General features: G+C 41.0%; 1 protein-coding gene across 2 annotated transcripts in view; it reads right to left on the bottom strand.

Moving 5' to 3' along the window:
• The window catches only part of MAPK8 (mitogen-activated protein kinase 8), a 32,893-nt gene extending 18,914 nt beyond the window's left edge, over positions 1-13,979 (bottom strand). For both annotated transcript variants that reach the window (XM_058810911.1, XM_058810909.1), the window contains exon 1: positions 13,935-13,979. The gene's annotated coding sequence lies outside the window, so the exon portion shown is untranslated. The remainder of the gene's footprint in view (positions 1-13,934) is intronic.

Genomic DNA, 13,979 nt, shown 5'->3' with positions numbered 1-13,979 from the left:
CATCATTAATTACAAGATTCACATTAAATCAGACTTGATTTTCATGATCATGACTTCTAAAGCAATCCTCTCCTAAACAAGCAAGGATCAAGTGGGCTAAGTCTTGGAAGAAACTTTGGATGCTAAGCCAGCAAACAGTCTCAGGGACGAGACATGTCTGAGGTACAACACAAACACCAACTAACAGTGATCTGTCTACATGTGCTGGCACAACTGTTTTACAGTGAAAGATTACTACAGGAGCTGCTCTGAAGTAGGACTGACAGAAAATGAAAACCGTGACAGTCAGAGATGCAGAAATGGAAGAAAGCAATTTAAAAATAAAATAATCACACGTATTAATACATTAAATAGCAATATAATCAACATAATATAACAACATAAGCTACCTATCAGTGATGAGTCAATAACTCATTTTCATCGTGTTAGATATTAGAAGGCATCTAACACCATGAAAATGAATGTTCTGTAGGAATCTGTGGTTGACCTAGAAAAATCCAACAGGTCTTCAAGTACATGGCACTGAATGCAAAACAAATGGACAGTGTATATAAAGCTCTTGCATTAATGACTCTTAATTTCTTTGTGAAAATACAGTTCACACATAGCTGATTTGTATGCATCATGTGTTTTTGAATGCTTGTCTAATTTTCAGCTGTCATGTTTAAAGATATCTGGATAGCTGCTAAATGGATAGTTCAAACACAGCCTAGTTTTCACATATGCTTGCTTCAAAGGCTCAAATTTAGAAAACAGAAGAACTGTTTCTAAAGGTAACTTCATAGCTCATTCAGTTAGTCTCAAAAGTAATTACAGTTTCAATGTTTTGTTTGTCCATGTTGCCCTCGGAACTGAATGTTGTATTTTGCAATACTTCCAGCTCTGTGAAATATTAATGCAGATAGAACATTTGGATAAAGGAGTTAACATTAGCTGGGTGAAAACTGCAGCAAGATATTACTAAACCATTACAAATGCAAAAGATGTCTAAAAACCTGAAGCTTACTCTAAAGTGGAATATTCTCACTGATGACTCTAGGACTTGCATGGCTTTCACAGATCAGATGGTTTTAAGCTGAACAACCTCCAGCTGCCTGAACCACTCCTAATGCTGCCATGTGTTTAAGGAGGCCTCCAGCTGCTGTGCCCTGGCAGTGCCTCTCCCCTCAGCTCCTGCACACCTGCATTACACAGAGCCCTGCCTGCTCACACCACTCAGCACAGGAGGCACAGCACAAACTGAAAGTCGACAGCTCTGATCTCTGCTTGCAACTATTAAACAAAACCACAAATATACTGGAGTGATTCTTGTATAGCTTGGGTCGGAAGGACAGTGCAGGTACGTTTCTTAAAATAACTACATTTTAATGTATCTTTTGTCCACCAAGAAGTCAAACTTCACTTGTTACAGATTCAGTAAAGCAAAAGTGAACACTAGATCTCAGTGATCACCAGGAAAAGAAGTACTGAGGCTGGGGAAACCTGCATAAACATGACAAGGGCACATTTAGACTTCTGTGTTATGACTTGCCTACTGTTCAAACAGAATAAGGTAGTGTCACCCCAGTTTGGTCAAACACATGGAATTTAAGGCACATTTAATTTTTTTTACACTTTAGGACAGCTACATTTTTTATAGCCTTTTATACAAGGAGAATTCAAAGCCAATTACTTGATTTCCCAGAACCTGTTGAGTATTCAACAATAAACAGATGGCTTTCTCCACTGAAGATGGTAATTTCAGAAAAGATGACAGGCTCAGTATAGACAAATAAATTTGGATATAAAGCAAACTATTCCTGAGTACACAACAGCAAATGAATCTTAATAAAATGTAATATGGGCTGTTTAAATCAAGGAATTACTTGATTGGTTTGGCAAACATTGTTGCCAGATTGATATATCTCAGGGATATAGAACCCTCTCTGTTAATCTAACTGTCCTCAGTAAAATTTAACAGGGAACAACTATGTAGAGTCCTAAATTAATAAACAATGGACTAAATCCACTAATATGAATGCAACCTTTGCCATAATTTAATGTTGCAGTTTACAGGCTCATACAGTGACTAACAACATGCTCCAGCTGCATCCCATGATGACTTTCCAGTCATCTAGGAAACTAGATACAGTTGTCTTCATATGTGTCTGCCACCTCACTTATTAAGATAGTGTAATTGAGGAGTTTACTAGAAGGGGAGATCATACAGGGAAATAAACCACCCCCTTCTGCACTCCAGCAGTCTTTTCTTGGCCAGTAGTCACCCTACTACAGTTTCCATAGAACAGATGATAATCTATTTGAAGGTAATTGCAATCGACTGAACTTAATTATGCACTCCAAAAGTCACCTGGAGGCCCTTTTATAACAAGGAGGTACCTACTACTTAAACAGCACAGGTTCACAGTGTATGATAATCTGATTTTAGTCTTCACAACTGATGTCTTTGCCCAGACTCCAGTTCTGTTTGAAACAGACGAGTAATCCTATTATCTTTCATAGAGGGAGCTTTCTTGCAATGCTCAGCTCCAGATATAAGTACATAAATAGCATAAAGGGCCTCAAGAGCCACAAGGTCCTCAGAGTTTTCACCCTGATTAGTAGTGACTGTGGAGTTTTTCCAGATCCTGATTCAAAACAGAAATATTTATTTAAAATTTACCAAGGAGAACATGAAAATAAAAATAACAACAAAGCAGAGCCTGAATTAGTAGAGGAACATCTGGGCAGTTTTTAACCCCATCTGTAACACATGCAATGAAGATGATGCAGGAGATTAGCATCCAGCCTTGAGGATGAACTGAGGATGCTCTAGGGAAACACTAGAGGTACTGATAAATGCTACTCAATTTATCAAAAATTCTTCAACAGACTCCATGTTCAGCCCTCTATTTTTTCCTCTTACAAAAACAGGTGAACTTTTACCCTTTATAATGCTGTAGTAGAATTTGAGGGGCAGGAAAGGAGTAAACTTCTTCATGGAAAAAAAAAAAAATCAGCAACTTTTTCTTTTTAATCTGAATTACACTTAGCAAGCTTCCTGCATTTTAAATCTTCCCCACCCTAATATTTATGTACTTAATAAACTACAATAGAAGGGGGCAAAAGAAGTCAATAAAATTTCATATCTACTGAAAGCCAGCTTCCAGCTCAGAGACAGACTAGAAGTCATAGAAAGAAAATACACACGCAAAAAAAAGGATCTATCTTTTTTTATCCATGCAAAAAATGCATGTTCTGTTTTTCATTTTAATTCAAGTGACCTGCTGCTTTTTTCAGTCACTTCAGTCAGCCCACAAAGGGGCTGTGCCAGCAGCTACAGCACCTGGGTAGAGCACAGGTTAACAGCCTGATCCCCAACCACCACTAACACTGGGAGCTTCCTTGTTTGCTCTGAAGGGAGGGACAGGAGAGGGGAATTGTTCCTCTTGCCTGGCTGTCAGGAATATTCTTATTTCCCAAGCAGAGCTTCCAGCAGCAGCTGCTGGCAAATGCAGCCCCTTGAGTTTTTCCTTTTCAGGCTGTTACTCGCCCTCTGGTGAAAAAGCCAATTTCACTGACACTGAGGACAGACACGTTCTGTGGTGTCACTGAAGCAGGATGCCCCAGGGATTGTATCTGCACAGTCAGTCATACAGATAGGAACTTGATTCTCCAGTGCTTCCCCTGTCAGATCTCTCTGATCAATACTATAGCATCTAATCAGAAGTAAATGTTTCCACTAAAGATTGTGCTATTTTGGGAATCTCACCCCAAATGGTTTCAAAACTCACAATAAAAAGTTAATAACAAAATAAGGCATGAGCTCAAACAGCTAATTTTCAACATGATGTCTTCTGCACCAGTGCTGGAATTCCCTGCATCAAATTACATCAAATACATTCAATTCAGCCTGAAATAGCAATCACTCACAGGTGCAGTCACCAGTGCCAAAATATTAACAGCTGAACCTGAAATTAGGGGAACCTGAAGTTGGAGACAGGGATTTTTGTATAAGGCAATTGGAACTTGAGCTTTTCCACTTCCATGTCTCAAGTACCTTGGAACAGTCCATACACTGTCAGAAGTAACTAATGACTGAGACGCTGTTTAGCAGTAAGGAAACACCTCCAACTGGCAGCAGTAAAATTAAGACTGTAACTAGCAAAATACTGATACTGCCTATAAACAGGTAGTGTAAGATCACATACAAACATGCAGAAAGGCACAAGAAACAGCTCCTGTTGTTAAACACTGCTCCAGAGCCATTTCCTGGCACTGCTGGAAGGGACAGAACCAGTGAAGGTCCAGCAGTGATTTCACACACTGCTCCCCATGAAGCACAGGCAGAGTCAGCACCTCCACAGCACATTTCCCTCAGAAGCTCAAAGCAAGCATTTATGCAAACCAAGTACAACATACCAATGTTTTCTCATCCTGCCTGCTGAACAAGGGTCAGCTGAACTGCTGAACCTGCATTCACAGCTTCTGAGTACCCTCTATATAAAAATCAATATTACTGCACATTTCTAAAGCAAATTCTCACATTATGAAACATCTCTTGCAAAACATCCAAAATAAGCCAATAATTTCTGGTACCACTAAAACATTAGCTTTGTTTAACATCAAATTCAATTCATCTGAGAACTGAATTCTTTATAGTCAGATAAAACACATCACACACCTTGCACAAGCAGGATAATGAAGAACCAAGTAACAAATGCACCACAGTAAATTACTTACAAGCAATGTAAGTTTTGCGGTGATTCTCTTTTCAAAACAGATATTTTTTGGTTTTTATCAGTAAATTTCCTATTGAGAGGATTAATTCACCTTCTTCCTTTTGCACCCACATTTCCCTACACTCTAAGACACTGTCCCATAATGCCATTAGTCTACAAACTACAGCCCTTTTACTACAAAAAAAAAAACAAAACTAAAAACATGCATATAATAGCCATTCATGAAGAGCTAAGGCATTATTTGTTAATGGCACAGGACAATTAAAGAGACTGCCATAAAGCACAGGAAAAATGCCACATGGGCTGTATGTTTATCTTACACACACACATATTACCTAAACCAGTCAGGTAACTGATTCACTTCTGGCACTTTGAGCTAGTCAGTTTTATTTTTCTTTTACAACTGTGACTAAAGCAGCTGGTCATAGAAGAAATTATCCATACTTTTGGTTTAGGGCCTGCTGGCCAATTAGGTAAAACACACATTACAGCCACCAGCAGCTCTAACTACATCACGTGGGAAGTTAAAAAAAATTAAGATTCAGAAAAATGAGAAGTCAAAACACAGAGACTTAAAGTAGCTTGAGGACAAGGAAAGATGCACAAGTGAACACATGCTATCAGCTCCATGAAAAGGTGAAAATTTGTGCTTGCTTATCTACCATTCCTTCAGCCATTTCCCTCTCCCCTCTAAGCAAGGTGAGTCTGCCAGTTTGTGACAGGGAAATGAAGCCTGACATTTCTTCATCATCTGTGATTATTACGATTATTACACACCAAGTGCTATCCAGATTGCCAGGTTTCGGAAATATAATATCTTTAAAGGTACATAATCTAAACATGAAGCTATCTCTAGAGAAAGACACCACCATAAATACTTAAACTTCCTGAAAGTTGCACCATGAGTTACAAAGCGTAAGAATTGCCCAAACTTTATCTGAGGCTTTCAAGTTGATTTTGGTGATAGACACAGTCCTGGTGATCCAAATCAGCAGCAAGACAGCAACACTTAAAACTTCCCAGCACTTCTCACAGTCAACTCCTACAACACAGCTGCTCTGGAACACCAGAGCACCCTCTCTGGAAAAACCTCACCTGTGGCAAACAGCACTTAAATAATTCTTACCAAGTTACAGATGACTTCTAATCTAGTTCACTGCAGAGCACTCTGCTACAATATGGTATTCTGTATCAAATGTTTTTCAGGGGGCTGCATTTTGTGACAAGGCTACGTGTGACACAAAGCTTATCGCAGGAGGTTGTACAGTGAAATTATGTATTTGCAATAGAATACACCGCAGAGTCCATATATTCTTATATATTCTTGTTTTATTAAGTCATTAGACATCAGCAGAGACTGTTTTAGAAAAGTATGTTCCATTCCCTTTAAAGAGGGTTTTAGATTCAAATGCCAGGAGGCTGTAAATGAGGCAGGCTGCAGTATGCAATACTCACCAGCCTGAAAACTGGCATTTCTAATGATGAAGATTCTCATCCAACCTTTCCTCTTGACTTTTTTTATTGACTCCTGGACTGTGACTTTAACCATGAAGGAATTTATTAGGTAGCATTTTTCTAGAACAAGCATGATCAGAATGAGTAGTGCTATATTTACAGAAAAAAATATCACTCTGCAAACTCTGCTGTGCTACATCTGATAGGAGAACAGCTCTACAGCTTCTTCAGTGTAATGTCATATGAAACTCCACTACAGATTGGTTCCATGACAAATCCTATTATCATAATATATGATAATACAAGATGTTGTGTCTTCCAGGTCAGTTTTGTCACAGAAATCATAAACCACAATAGCTTCAACAAAAGAAAACTTGTGTAACTCTACATTTTGGTAAAGAAGCTGTTATGACAAGAGATTAAAAGACTATTCTTAGCAAAACTCTCCTTTTCAGAAATAATAGGATAAGACAAGGATCTTCCAATTCCTTAATCCTTTTTCAAAGAAAAGATTATAGAAAAGAATGGTAAATGGGGAGAAAATCAAGGTATGCATGTTTTTCAAAGCTTAAAATATTCAGGTTTATTGCAGGGCACTATTTGGCAATTTAATTTGGTTTGGTTTTTTGTAAATACTGCTCTTAAAATTTGAAATCGGTGAAAATTCAGTACAGCAACAGTTCAACAAACTGTTCTATTTCAAGCATCTGATTTAACTGTCAGAAGTGCAATCTAAGTGCCTGCTGCTGGACCCAGAAAACATGTTTAATCATAATCATGCCTAAACCATGACTGAAACCACTGCATTCTAGGGAATGCCATTCCATGTTGCCTTACCTAGATCCCTTTTCACACAATCATGTGTCCTGGCCCATTCAGCTCACTCAGGTACATGAAAAAACATAACCAGGTATAACTTGAAATTGACAGGAAAAGAATAAATTACTAATCTGAAACAAGACTGTTTCAGCTGTGCTAACTACCACCATTCCACAAAGGCTTCCCTTCATATGGTAGCTCTCTGCACATCCAGTGACCACTGCCACAGCAACAGAGGCAAACCATCAGCAAAATAAACCAGTGAATATAACTCAGAGTGCCTCAATCAGATCTGCACAAGTTTAGAAGCAGAATCCTGCCCTGAGAGCAATCCTGGAGTGGGAGGAAATGCTTGTTCTTTAACCTCTTTTTGCAGGGGGGAAAAAAAAGCATATAAAAGCTAAATGTTTCAGCAAAAAACAAAATTAAATGGTTTTTTAATTGTTTTCAAGAACAACAGTAAACAAAAGATACCAGATACCAAGTGACCTAAAATAGTAATTAAATATCAGTGATCAGGAGGACAATAGCTATAGAACATTAGAGGAAGGAAGGATTTGGGTAACAGCTGGGAAAAAAGTTTTCTGAATGCTTTAAAACTACATTAATTTTAACTTCTAATCCCAGCTACGAAAACTTAGAATCCAATTATGAATGTGCTACTTTTGTTAATTCATGCATTTATCTGTGAAATACAAGCAGATTAATGTGCTATGAAATCTTGTCTAAAGTATTTGGCATGAAATACCTCTACAATAAGAGCTTTAGAATGGAACAGAAAACTTGAACACATGACAGCTTCAGCACTAAGAATTCCTTCAGAGATCTTCTTGTAACACAATACAGTACTTTACACAATTTCTTGGGAGCAGGGTGGGGAGGAAGGCAGCACATTTCTAAATAAAGCAACTACTTTCTGGGTAATTTGTAGGAAACTACACCAATAACTACTAACAGCAACAGTCTGTTCTGTTGTCCCATTTCTCTTAGACTTCAGTAGTGCCTGATGCTGTACCCCAGGGCATGGGGTTTGCATGGCCAGGTGTTGGTGGCAGGGGGCTACAGGGGTGCTTCTGTGAGAAGCTGCCAGCAGCTTCCTCCAAGTCCAGCAGAGGCAATGCCAGCCAGCACCAGGACGGACACGCTGCGGCCAAGGCTGCCCAGCCAGGAGTGCTGGAACACCTCTGTGCTAACAGCCTCTACTGGGCCTGGCTCAGCTGCAGCTCCTTCTCCCACAGCAGCCTCACAGTGCTGTGCTCTGCCCTGGCAGCTACAGAGGGGTTGGGAACACACCAGAGCTCTGGCTCTTACTGAGCAGAGCTGGCAGCATCAGCTCTCCAACATTGCCCTCATCAAGGGGCTGGGGGTGGGCAAGATCCTGAGAGGGCACAAAACTAGGCCAGCTGACCCAAATTAAAAACAAATATGCCTTACCATATGGCAGAAGTTCCCAAAAATAGGAAGAGTTTGAGAACTTCCATTTTTTAAATAAGAATATTAGCCTTCAGAAGCACTGCTGTGCACCGTACACTAGCCCTGGTGGATATGCCTACAAAGAGTTGTGATGAGAGATCTTCTGAAGAAAACTAAGAAGAATTTCAAATAAACTAAAATACGGGGAGAATAAAGTATCCCTCATTACATCAAGGTTTTGTGATTTTCCCACAATGCCATGCTAGTATTAACAAAACCTTTTTATGTCCAATATAATCTTATCATAAACTGAACTGTCTTTTTTCTTCCGCCATCTTGACACTTAAGTAGCACAAGAAAGAACCTTGTAATGTTTTTTTAAAAAAAAGGCAAAAGAAACCCTATTGTTCAACAAGGATGAGTTTTGTACTGCTGCAACTGTGCAAATAAAAGTCACCCACTGCTGGAAGGCTTCACTGCTCATTAAATGAGCCACTGCCGTGCATAAGGACCTTCCTCTTACTGTGTGTCTCCTGAGCATTCACTTCTTGGCATGAAATTAAACAAGTGAACCTAGCCCACACCTTTCTAATAAACCTCTTTTAGTTCATCATGCTACTGCTTTTCAGTGAAGGTGACCAGGATGTTTGACACCACCCAAAAAGCAATGAACAATGCAGAATTTACCAAGAGTTATACTGGTTGGCATGTCAGCCATGGCATACACTTTTACTGTTTCCATAGAAAACTTAACATTAGGATTACATCTTCAAAACTGTGTATTTTTACATGGTACTGCAACATCATCTTAGGTGTTAAAGCTACTAAAGAACACATCTAGGATTCTAAAACACATGCCATCCTTAACACCAGCTTTCCTACACAATTCTCTCAAGAGTCACACATGAGCAGCTGCATTCACATATTAAAATACTACAGGTTCATACCAGGACAGCTGCTTTGTTAAGATACAAAACACTCACTCTGGGTTGTAACTGTCTGTATTGCTCACCTCACTTTCACTAAGACCTCTGGTTGGTTTTGCTAAAGAGACAAATATGTAAGAACTTCCAGAAACAAAAGAGATGCAGGACATTTTCTCAAGGCAGCAGAAGCATTGAAGAGAGATTTATGGCCCTGTTCCTTTCTTCCAGCTGCTATTAGTCCTGCCCGTCTGCAGTGACAGATTGCTACTGTGACCAGCTGGAACTCAGAGCTGGTTGGCTCCATGAAGCCGCTTGCTGGGATAACCACACTCCAGCTAAGCACAAGGAACCATCACCCACCCAGAAGCTGCTAACTTGTTCCTCCAACACAGAGAGCAAGACCTGGACTAACTTCAGCTGGCTACCAGGCTGTTGACTGCCTGCTGTTTCTTTGCAGATGGGTTTCTAAGTCCATTATGGTGATCACAGGCATGACAGGTACTGTAAGCCTTTTTTTTGGCCTTTATGCTAGCCTGGAAGCTCTTCTTGCCTAGTCAGCTGGGAAGTTCAATGCAGGGCAGAAAAATACATATTGCCACCATCAGACTTGAACTAAGATGCTCATCTCAACTCACGGCTCTTCCCTTCACAACTTGTAACAGTGCTGAGTAACCAGGTTTACCTAAATCACCATGCCTTTGTTTTCCCAACTTCCTCAAACTACTTGGAAAATACATTTAAAATCCATAAACTGTAGGATTAGAATATGGCTTGGAAGCAACCTCTGTAGATTATCTACAAAGCAAGTAGAACTTCAAATGGGTATCCTCTCAGGCTGCTCTGGACCTTGTTGAGTCTAAAGTCTGTATGGATGAAGACTTCATGGCCCTTATGGGACCTTGATCCATAAGAGGGGCTGACTGCTACACTAAGACATTCATTCCCCTCATAACCTACTGAAACTTCCATTTTTATGTCTTGCAGCCATTGATTCATTCAGAGGGGCTAGTGGCTCCATCACCTCTCTAACCCCTTGCTTAAAGCAGGTAAAATGCAGCAATGATGTTCTCCCTTAGGTCCAGTCCTCTGTGCACTCTCAGGTACTCGAGCCCGCACCTACCTGCAGAAGCCAGGGCTGGACTGCCCCGTGTGTCTCTCCCACAGGGGGGTGTGTGTGACCCCAGCAGCCCTGCAGGGGAGTGTCACAGCTGGGAACAGCTCCTCCCTGCCCCTTGCAGCCCAGGCAGTAATCACCCTTCAGGGCTACAGGGGCACAGTGCTGACTCCTGCCCAGCAGGAACTCCAGATCCTCTTCTGCCAGCAACCAACAGCTGAAGAACCACTTTCATTTTATAAACCTGGGCAATTCCATTACTTTTGAGATTCCAGTGAGAAACAGGATAGTCCCTGTTCATCATTCTTATTTCACAAATATCAAAACACCAGACTTGAGACATTTCAACATTTGTTCAGCAGATAAGGAGAAAGGTAAATGCTTCAATGGATATAGACTACAATAATGGGACACTTTAGCCATAGTTCACAGGTCAAAGAATAAATACTGAGTTAAGACACTTTCCTGCACACTTTATATATATATGTATATATATATATATAAATCAAAAAATTCTTAGTATAGTATCAGTAATGGAAGACTGTCAGAATTGTGTGCTTGTCTTTTTTTTCTTAAACACTCAAAAATCAATAATTACAGCAAACAAGCTGTCCAGTAGCACTGCAGAATCAATGTGTGCCCTTTTGGTTTAAGTGTACACACAAATGAGCTCGTATACAGTATTTGCTTTGTTACCAACACAAGTGACCATTGAGCTGAAGTATATTTTTCTGTCAGTCCTCATTTTACCATTAGTCTGCAATATTCAGCTAAGAATGATTAATAAGCATCCCATCTGTTCACATATCAAGTAGCATTTATCCAACAATAAAAATGACAGTACGGGCAACAATAGTTTTAGTCTCAAGCTTACAGGCAATCAATTTGAATAGAAAAAGAATCAAGAATTAATCCTTAATAACTTAAAAGAAAAGATCATTTAAAGAGAAATGTGTAGTTGTTAATTATAAGCTTGGCACACCAAGATCGTTATCTGTTCACACACAAGAATACCTTAAAAAGTATTTCAGAGTCCATGGCAAAACTGTGGTGAATTTCACAGCAGGCAAGCAACACAAGTAGGCTCAACTGGATTTTTAAAGAGCTTTCAAATGCCAAGACATCTTTCCATAACATAAACGGAAGCTTGTTTCTGCAGGTTTTGAATTAAGGACTAAGGGGTTTCTTAAAGGAACCATTTACAGCAACAAACATTTAACCTTTATTAAAAAACAGCAAGGCTCAAAACAAGATTGGTCTAATTTCCAAACACTATATATAGAGAAACATATAGAGAAAACAACGAATACAGTAAAACTCAATACATACAGAGCCCTTTTGTTGTCAAGGAGAGGGATTGGGAGGGTGGGAAATGAAGGTTAAGAAATACCACACCATATTTTTCAGGAGACTATTAAAAAGGACATATATATTTGTCCAGAATGCTGGATCAATCTTCAGAAATGAGGAGCTAAATGTGTAGTTTCTATGCATCTTTTGTTCAAATAATTTAGGCAGTTGAGGAAGGATGAAAAGAAACCCAAAACATATATATATATATAGTAAATAGCCATTTCGGGTAAATAACAGGCAGAAAATAAATTCAGTTGTTACCATCTTGAAACATTTATTCTTTAATATTTGCATAACAATTCTACCCAAGGCATTTGCAAAGAAGCTTACACCTGCACACCTAATAAGCCACCAAAAGACTTGGTCCTTAAAGAGCAGGGTTAAAAGTAAAAATACAAAACCCACACACAACTGCCTAAACCACACAGCCCAAAAACTACAGGACCTGGAACCCTCTTAGATCACCTTACTAATATTTCTGATTTAGAAGTCTCCATGAAGTATATGGTAGCCTACAAGACTACACTGAAAGCTCATGCAAGCCACTGCTCGAGAAACCTTGGGAACTTCTGCAGTAGAAAACATTAAAATGCTTTGTTTCAGAGTACAACTCAGTACATCCTCTGCAATTAGTTTTGGTTCAGCAGACACTTCTCTATTTCTCTTCTCCTATTGCACTTTTCCCCAGCTAGCCTTGAAAACCATCAAGCTCTGCAGGCAGTCTGCAATGTGTCTGGTCCCTGCCCTGGCATCCCATGTTATGCATCCCACCATTAAACTAGCCTGGATTACACATCTTTGAATCAAGTGGGGCAAACGGGAAGATGGCTGTGCCAAGAGACTGAGATCAAAGCAGAGGACTATCTGAAATTCAACATTTTTATTAGCTACAATTAGAAGAATCAAGAGCTTCCCTTCGTTATATACAAGGAACACTCAAGTCAGTGAAATCACTTTGACAGCACCCTTAAATAAGTTTGGCCCAGATTCATTTCATGTTACAGTTTAAACCATTTCCAAGTTATCTAACACACGGATATTCCCGCAGACACGCACGTCAGTTCCTATTCTGCCCTGCAAGTGCATTTGTTGGCACCTCCAGAACTGAGAGGGTCTCAGAGGTCTCACCTGACTGCAATACCATCTCCACACCTGTAAGTAAAACCCAGCTGCAATGAGTAGGCTTGCTCAATTGCACATGCACATACCCTAGGGCAAGTAATACTTTCCATCCTCGAACAAGCATAACACCCTTTGTGTTTGTATTATCAGATAGGCCAAAGCGTGTAGAATTTGTCGATTGCCTGAAAGCCTTCAGCAAGGCTGTTCTGTACAACAGTTCTGTTCAACACCACACCATATGTGCAAAACCATTATTGTAGCTAGGGAGTGGAACAAATAATCAAGTGGAATTTGTTTTTGTAGGTTAATAAAGAAGCTCAGATCAAACTTCACTGATGGAACTGCTCCAGGCAGAAAGGCATAAAGAAACAGGAAGGAAAGCTGGATGTAACGACACAGAAATCAAAAGCAAAAGAAATACAGCAAAGGGACAGCTCACCCCCTTTGAAAGAAATTTAAGAATTAAAAGGCAAAAGAATTACAGACATTGCCGGTCACCGCCAGCCCGTGCATCTAGAGCAGTTACATTATCCCAGAGAAGTATCTTTGTATCTTTTGCTTTAAGAGGCATTTTTAAGAACAAGGTCACGGTAGGGCTGCATTCCCACCACCCCGCCCTATAACGCTCCTTCCCCGAGCACGGAGCGGCCAGCCCGGCCTGCCCGGGTGCCCCCGCTCCCGGGAGGAGGAGCCCCGCGCCGAGCCTCCTGCCCCTCCTGCCACACCAACAAAGAGGTCCCCGCCATGATCCACCCGCACCTCTCCCGCTCCCCCGGCACCGAGCAGGCACGGAAGGTCACCGGGCCGGAGCGCCCCGCACCGCCGCCCGCCCCAGGGCAAGGGCACGGCCGGCCCCGGCTCCCTTCCCGCCCGCCGAAACGTAAACAAAACCGCCCGGGCCGGCCCGGGCCCCGCGGCGCGGCCGCTGTCCCGCCCGCCCCGGCACTGCACCGCCGCCCCGCTGCCCTCCGCCCGCCGCCGCTCCCGAGGGCTGCCCCCGGCCCCGCTCACCGACCACCGCCTCCGGCCTCGGCCGCTGAGTAATGAGCCGGCCCC

Source organism: Ammospiza caudacuta, chromosome 9, assembly GCF_027887145.1.
Source record: "Ammospiza caudacuta isolate bAmmCau1 chromosome 9, bAmmCau1.pri, whole genome shotgun sequence".
Taxonomy (NCBI): domain Eukaryota; kingdom Metazoa; phylum Chordata; class Aves; order Passeriformes; family Passerellidae; genus Ammospiza; species Ammospiza caudacuta.
The sequence above is the reverse complement of the archived record's forward strand: the minus strand, read 5'-3'. Positions and strand labels throughout refer to the sequence as shown.